This window comes from Octopus bimaculoides, chromosome 19 (assembly GCF_001194135.2).
Source record: "Octopus bimaculoides isolate UCB-OBI-ISO-001 chromosome 19, ASM119413v2, whole genome shotgun sequence".
Taxonomy (NCBI): Eukaryota; Metazoa; Mollusca; class Cephalopoda; order Octopoda; family Octopodidae; genus Octopus; species Octopus bimaculoides.
The window spans coordinates 35,818,634-35,826,428 of NC_068999.1; positions in this window are offsets into that span (position 1 = coordinate 35,818,634).

Genomic DNA, 7,795 nt, shown 5'->3' on the forward strand with positions numbered 1-7,795 from the left:
TATATATATATATATATATATATCATGAGAATGAGATGACAAATTGGAGCTGACAAAGAAATTCTCCGCCAACAACTAACTCTTTCCTGTGGCATGCCAAAAAGCTGAATCCTACTGCCATTAATATGATTATTCAGCAAGAAGTGACCAGAATCTCAAGGGGCTTCACATAGTCATCTCAAATGAACCTAAGACCCTGTGCAAAAATGTTTAGAATCATCGTGGTGTGCTGACGCAGTCAGAACACCAGTTGTTACCCCTCCTGCCGCTTACAACGCTGTAGTCTTCTTTGCAGCTGGTCATTTCCCCGGAACGTCCTACATCCTGTTCCGGATTTACAGAGGATTGAACAACAATCATGATGTCCGTATTTTGATACTCGGCGCGAATCATCATAATACTCGTAACACTTTACCGATATTCTAATGGTTTCTAGAGCTCCATGTCAGCTAACATTTTCTCAACTATAACATTAATCTGTAAACGCCGTTGAGTGTTTACTAACATATCAATCTGTTCTTGAAAAAAAGAAGAATGAAATAATCGTCAAATTTAGCCCGAGTACTCTGTTTTTATCACATATAATATATTCTAGTCTTGAATTTACATCAGTGACCCAAAAGTCTAGAGTTTCATTTCGAAGCCTTCATCAAGCCGCAGCAGTTTTCTAGTACTACGGAAGTCTAAACGTTTGAACTACTGATGTTCCTTCTTAGTTATAACGAAATAATGTAAGCTCCCTGTGCAGTGAGACCTCGAATTCTATTACTCCCGGCTGTATAGATTATTAAACAATTATCCATATCGAAGAAAACGCAACAACTAAAACTGAGTTCTCTTGAACAATCTTCCATATAGTTTACACCTAATTTCTCATGTATGTCCTTAAGCCAAGAGGATATAGTTGTTAAGTATTTTATTAGGGTGCCACACGATTGCGCTCGAAACCATATAATTACTAGGTTTTAATTCATTTAAATACTTTCTCCAAGCTTTCTTAGCTTTACCATAATTATTTAAACATCTCGTATCCGTAATAATAAAGTGACGAACTGGTATTATGCAATAAAAAAAAACTCCTGGTGTAAGTTAACAGATGCAATTGCCAGTAATATATCAGGTTTGGAATTGAGAGACTCTTAGAGTTTTATTGATAGTCTACTACGGTTTGGGGATTACATTAGAGTAGTCCGTCCAAAACTGCCTCAAGATATTTGATATATGTACGGCCAGCGTAAATATAATAACTATAGTCAGACAAGATAAGCGTAAGATAAAAACCGTTTAAAATCACTATTTGACCCCAGGAGGACATGACATCGACAGTTTGAACGACACTTCCCCAATAAACCATTCACAGGAAAGTGGACATAAAAGTTAGTGCACATTAAAGTAAAGTCCGCCAAATTTTATATATGGAGATACAATATACATGACATCGCTAAAGAAAAAAAAAACAAGGTTGAAATGTGTATATACATACAAATTAGTTGAATTAATGTAAATACATTTTCATAGAAAAGACAAGTGCGTATAAATATATGTGTGTGTGTGTGTGTGTGTGTGTGTGTACGTACGTACGTACGTATGCATGTATGTATGTATGTATGTATGTATGTATGTATGTATGTATGTTATATATGCCCGTCGTTGTGTGGGTGTGCGTGAGTGTTTGTGTGTTTGCGTATGTGTGTGGAGGGGTCTGCGTGTGTGTCTATGTGTGTGTATACGTATTTGATAATTATGTATAGGCACGTTTATACATACATATATGTATGTATATATATATATATATATATATATATATATATATATATATATATATATATAGAGGGAGAGAGAGAGAGAGAGAGAGAGAGAGAGAGTTAACATTTTGTTATGTATATGTTGTTTCAATGAAATTTCATCAGATAAATAATTTGATGGGTTCTATATCGATAGTCTTGTACAATTCCTGTATATACTGTCAACATTTCATTTCTAAAAGATATTGACGTTCGAATAACTGTATCATTATCTACTGAGACGATATTTTAGAAGCGTGTGATATATTTGTATGGCACAACACACTCACACACTTACATGTACATATACATACACAAACAGAAACACACACGCACACACACACACACCATACATACGAACACAGGTATTCACAATCGTAAATTGTGTCTCTTCATGTAAATGTATGTATATGCGTGTATGTGAGTGCGTATAAAGAGAGAGAAAAGGAGTAGGGGAAAGACAGGCAGATATACAATATAAAATATACATACAATATATATATCATGTTTGGGTGTATATATGTGTTTATAAATATATGTATATGTACATCGATATATGTATGTATATTAACGATAATTTCAAGTGTATTACATGGTTAAAATTCTGAGGTCTCGGACAAGATGTCTTTATGAGCCAAATAAAATGTCGGTAAGTTCCAAATAATATTAATAGCGACGAAAATGTAGCAAGCTGGATTATTAGCAAACACTAAACCATTACGTGTAAATATATTATGTATGTGTATGTACATATATATTCATATATAAACATTATATGTATACATGTATATATATATACAGATATATATATATATATATATATATATATATATATATACTCAACCGCACACATTTGTGTGTATTTATAACTATGTATGTATCTATCTGTATATCTATATGCATATGTCCATGTATATGCATATATATATATATGTATATGCATATATATATATATATATATACATATATATACACGCACACACACATACATATACATACAGATATATGTAAATATATACATACATGTATATATTTACAATATATACATGCATATTCATGTATATGTATAATGTATATAAATATATTTATACACATAAATACATATAAATATATTTATATATATTGATATATATGTATACATGTGTGTATGTATATATGTGTGCGTATGTGTGTGTTTGCAGTGAAACGAAATATTTTGAGTGCAACATTATGTTTTTACAGAGTTTAATTGTTTAATTAACCTTAATGCCACCGTATGCTAGGTGAGGTGGGATAAGGCAGTGACATGTTCTGCTCGGAAAGGAAATGTTTCATTCTGCGCAAAATACACTGAACCGTTTATTAGTGAACTCGCAATAAGAAATTTTATATCGGTTAAAATTTATCTCAGTAATGAATGAAATATTTACCAATTTAATTAATAATTCCGGTCAAAGACGACAGGAAGGATAAGAAAGATATTGTATTTCATCATCCCTAATTATTGATCTCAATGTTTGGTAGAAAGTCAGCAAGTTTGAAGGAAGGAGGTATGTCGATTACAATGACCCCAGTGGTCAACTGATAGTTATCTTATCGACCCTGAAAGGAAAAATGTCAAATCCGTGCTCGGCAGAATTTGATCTTCGAACATAGGACAGACGAAATGACGCTAAGCATTTTACCTGATGTGCTAACGACTCAGCTAGTTCGCCGCCTTAATCTTCCCTAATTATTAAGAAATGGGAGTCATATGCGCAAACATTGCTGAGTGTTTAAGCAGCTCGCTTTAAAATCACGTGGTTTCCGTTTCAGTTTCAATGCGCATGCCACTACATCCCCGGATCGATCAATATCTTGTCAGTTATATTTGGTGAACAGAAGCCTGTAATTTGGTGTGGAAAGCCCGTTCAATTTATCTATATGCATATAGATGTGTGCGTGTGTTTGTCTTCCTGCCACCACTACTCGACAACCGGTGCTGGTTTGTTTATGTCGTTGTAAGTTAGCATAAGTTCCAGACTTTAAAAAAATATATAAGTATTGCAGTTGATGTTTTTTACGTATACACGCTTTGAGGTGGTGTCTCGGCACGGTCGCAGTTCAATCACTGAAACTAGGAATGAAACAGTAGAAAAGTGCTTCTGGTCTTTGGTGTGTGATGCGATAATTCCGGATGTCTTGGTTTCATCGATTATGATCGTGTAATAAAATATATATGCGTGCGGACTTAGCCGTATGGTTATTTCGTTTTAACTGAATCTACTTGAGTCTTCCAAACCCTGAAACCACTGGCGCTATCCCATGCATCTTTTGCTTATGCGCAGGCGTGGCTGTGTAGTAAGAAGCTTGCTTCCCAATGACATGGTCCCGGGTTCAATCCCACTGCGTGACACTTTTGGCATTTATCTACAACTATAGCCTTCAGCCGACCAAACACTTGTGAGTGGATTTGGCAGACGAAAATTGAAAGAAGCCCGTCGCATATATATTTATATGTATGTGTGTCTTTCTCTCTCTCTCTCTCTCTCTCTCTTTCTCTCTCTCTCTCTCTCTCTCTCTTTCTCTCCCTCTCTCTTTCTCTATCTCTCTCTCTTTCTCTCTCTCTCTCTATCTTTCCCTCTTTCTCTCTCTCTCTCTCTCTGTTTATGTGTTTGTACCCCCAAACCGCTTGACAACCGATATTGGTGCATTTACGTCACCGGAATCTAGCGGTTCGGCAAAGGGACTGATAGAATAAGTACGAAGCTTAGTAAATGCAAAAAATTAGCACCGACGTCGATTCATTCGATTAAAAATCTTCAAGGCGGTGCACCAGCATGGTCACAGTCTAATGACTGCAACAAGAAATGGATGAACATGTTTTGTAAGCGGCGACATATATGGGTGTGTATCCTTTGTCTTTGGACTGCGGCAATGCTGGGGTATTGCCTTGAAGGGTTTAGTGGAAGATACTGTCCCCAGTTTTTACTAACTGTTCTAACGAACCGCTATGTTAGGGGGATGTAAGCAAAGGATTACTTGTTGTAAAAGCGGTGGTGAGCAAAAATACAAATACGAATATAAACCCACACTTACATACATGCACACACACGCTCATGCACACACACACACACACACACACACACACACACACACACACACATTTATATATAGTATGAAATCGATAAAAAGTGTACAGTGAATCTACTGTGGTGAGTAGGACGTCCTTCCTCAGGGAAAAGTTGAAAGGAGTGAATAAACTGAGAGAGAGCAAAGGGTTATATCCTCTTAATTATAGAAAAAACTGGCTGCAGTTCTTTGGAGTCTGTTTTATCATTATATATGTGTGTATGTATATATGTATGTATGTCTCCCCCTCTCTCTTTCACCATTTTCTGTCTCTCTCTCTCTTCTTTTCCCCTTTTTCTCTTTCTGTCACCTCTTTCCTTTTCTCTCTCTTCGTTATTTCCCTCTCTCTCTCTCTCTCTCTCTCTCTCTCTCTCTCTCTCTCTCTCTCTCTCTCTCTCTCTCTCTCTCTCTCTCTCTCTCTCTCTCTCTCTCGTCTCTCAAAAGTGACGATCGTCTATCCTTCTTTTCCTCAGGCAACCATCTTTCTTTTCCTGCTCGGACGTCTATACGTCTGGACGCTCACCCCCCTCTCTCTCTCTCTCTTCTGTCTTTTCTCTTTTCAAAAATGTCTCCCCCAGGGTTCACTATTCTCCATTCGTTCCAGTCTAACGACCCTCCATGTCTCTTTTCGTTCGGTTTCTTTGTATGTTTCCACTGCTATTGTTTTTGTTCCCAACTTTGACCCTCCATAAATCCTAAATTTTATTTTAGAATTTATAGGGGCTGCTGTCATTGAAAACTCATATTGTCGTTTAAAAGCCCGAAATGAGGAGTTGATAGACCCTAAGCAATAAGCCATGCGCCCTCAAAGTGGAAATGCTGTGAAGACAGTAATCATGTTGGGGCAAGGGAGAAACAGAATGATTCTACAAATTTGACAGCGATCTTGTGGACAAGGAACAAAATACAAATACATTATCTCTAAGTCTGGGAGGTATAAGATGTACAAGGCACACTCACAGTTGAATCGTTTGCGTTTCAAATGAAGCTTTTGCAACAGTAGCGATGCTGAGTGAAAAGTCATTGAATTTCTATATGTATGAGCGTTCGTCTTTATGTCTCGACTCGTTCCATCTCCACCCCACTTGACCACCGGTATTATGTCCTTGTCTGAATAATTTTGCGGTTCAGAATAAGTACCAAAATTTTAAAAATATACATGTACTGTGATCGATTTGTTACACTAAAGCCTTTAAGGCAATGCTGTTGTATGACTGCAGTTCAAAACATGATAAAGCAAAGAATGTAAAAGAAAAAAGGTGTTGGTTCATTTTCTGCGAGCATTGTCGCCTGTGTTACTTTTCCCCTGAATTATTATTGGAGCACATTTATGAATGAACCACGCATGGACCTTGGGATAGTGAGTTTTGTGTATTGTTACATACATTGAATATCTGAAGTCTGATCAGTAAAATGTAATATTCATATGTTATGTAAGAAAAGAAAATGAATAGGGAATAACATAGAAGAAAGTTTTCTTAATGCTTCCGTTGAAAACTGCATCAAATGCATAGAATTGAAACGTGATGCATGGAAAAGAACCCTCCGCAAAAACTAATAACCACTACAAATATTTAACATATAAACGCAGGGATGGCTGTGTGGTGAAGTAGTTTGCTTAGTAGCCCAGTGTTTTTGAGTTCAGTTTCCCTGTGCAGTACCTTGGGCGAGTGATTTTGTCTATAGCTGAGGGCCGACCAATACTTTCCTTGTGAATGAATTTGGTTGATGGAAACTATGTGAAGGTCTGACATTTATTTTCTTGTGTGAATGTATGCATGTGCATGTGTGTGCATCGTCACACTGGTATCCCACTGCTTGACCACCAGTGTTGTGGTTTTTTGTGTCCACATAACCCAGCGGTTCGGCAAAAAGCAATCAGTAGAATATGTACCAGACATAAAAAATAAGTACTGAAGCCAATTTATTTGAGTAGACCCTTCAAAGTGATGCCTCGGCATGGCTGCAATCTAGTGACTGTAGCAAGTAAAAAATATATTGTGTCTATCTTTGTAAGGCGAGTCTCTTTAGATATATTAGCTACAAGTACCTAAGCAAGCAAATAAGAGATTACTACCTTCTGAAAGATCATATTTACCAATCATGTAACAGTACTGGAGTTTGTATTAAATGTCCGAAGTGACATAAGTAAGAAATTAAAGGTCCGAAGTAACATAAGTAACATCAGTTGTCATGATTCAGCATTACATCTAACTGAGAAGAGACATATATGTCGCAGTAGCGGTAAAAACTGCAAATCATCTACCAGGGTGAAAAGTCGTCTTTCATACTAATCCATATAAGCAGTAGTATGGAAGTAAATGAAGTTGAAAATATGCAGATTATATGTGATTGGAAACAGGTTCTGTTCAGTATATTTGATTGACAACAGGTTCTGAAGTCTGACGAAGCCTCTGATTTCTCTAATTAGGATTACGAAAATAGATCCCTTTTTCGACCCAAGTTACAATTCGACGCCAAAGACGGACATCTTGGATATTTGGCTGCAGTTGTTTGCAAACGTTCCACGTCGTTCCACCTGGTCATTGATCATTTCATGAGGAACTTCTTGACACGTCTGTTCACAACGCTGAGCTTATAGAGGTGGAGAATGATGGTATTTTGCCGATAATGTATGAGATCTTGTGCCTGGTTGTTCTCCACCATTTCAAACAAGGCCTCAATTTCCACAACAGGTCTCAGTGACCTTGGTTTGTTTCAAGATTCATGTCACCTTCCTCGAAACATCTGAATTCATTTTGTGCTGCACGTTCCTAGGCAGTTTCTAGAGCGTCCACATCATTAATTTCTTTATTGCTGCCTTTGCACTCGGTCCTTTTTTCCATTTAGCGTAAAAGGTTATAGTTACAATTTTTCACGACTCTTCATCAAAGATTTACAATAAAGAATAAACAGTTAAT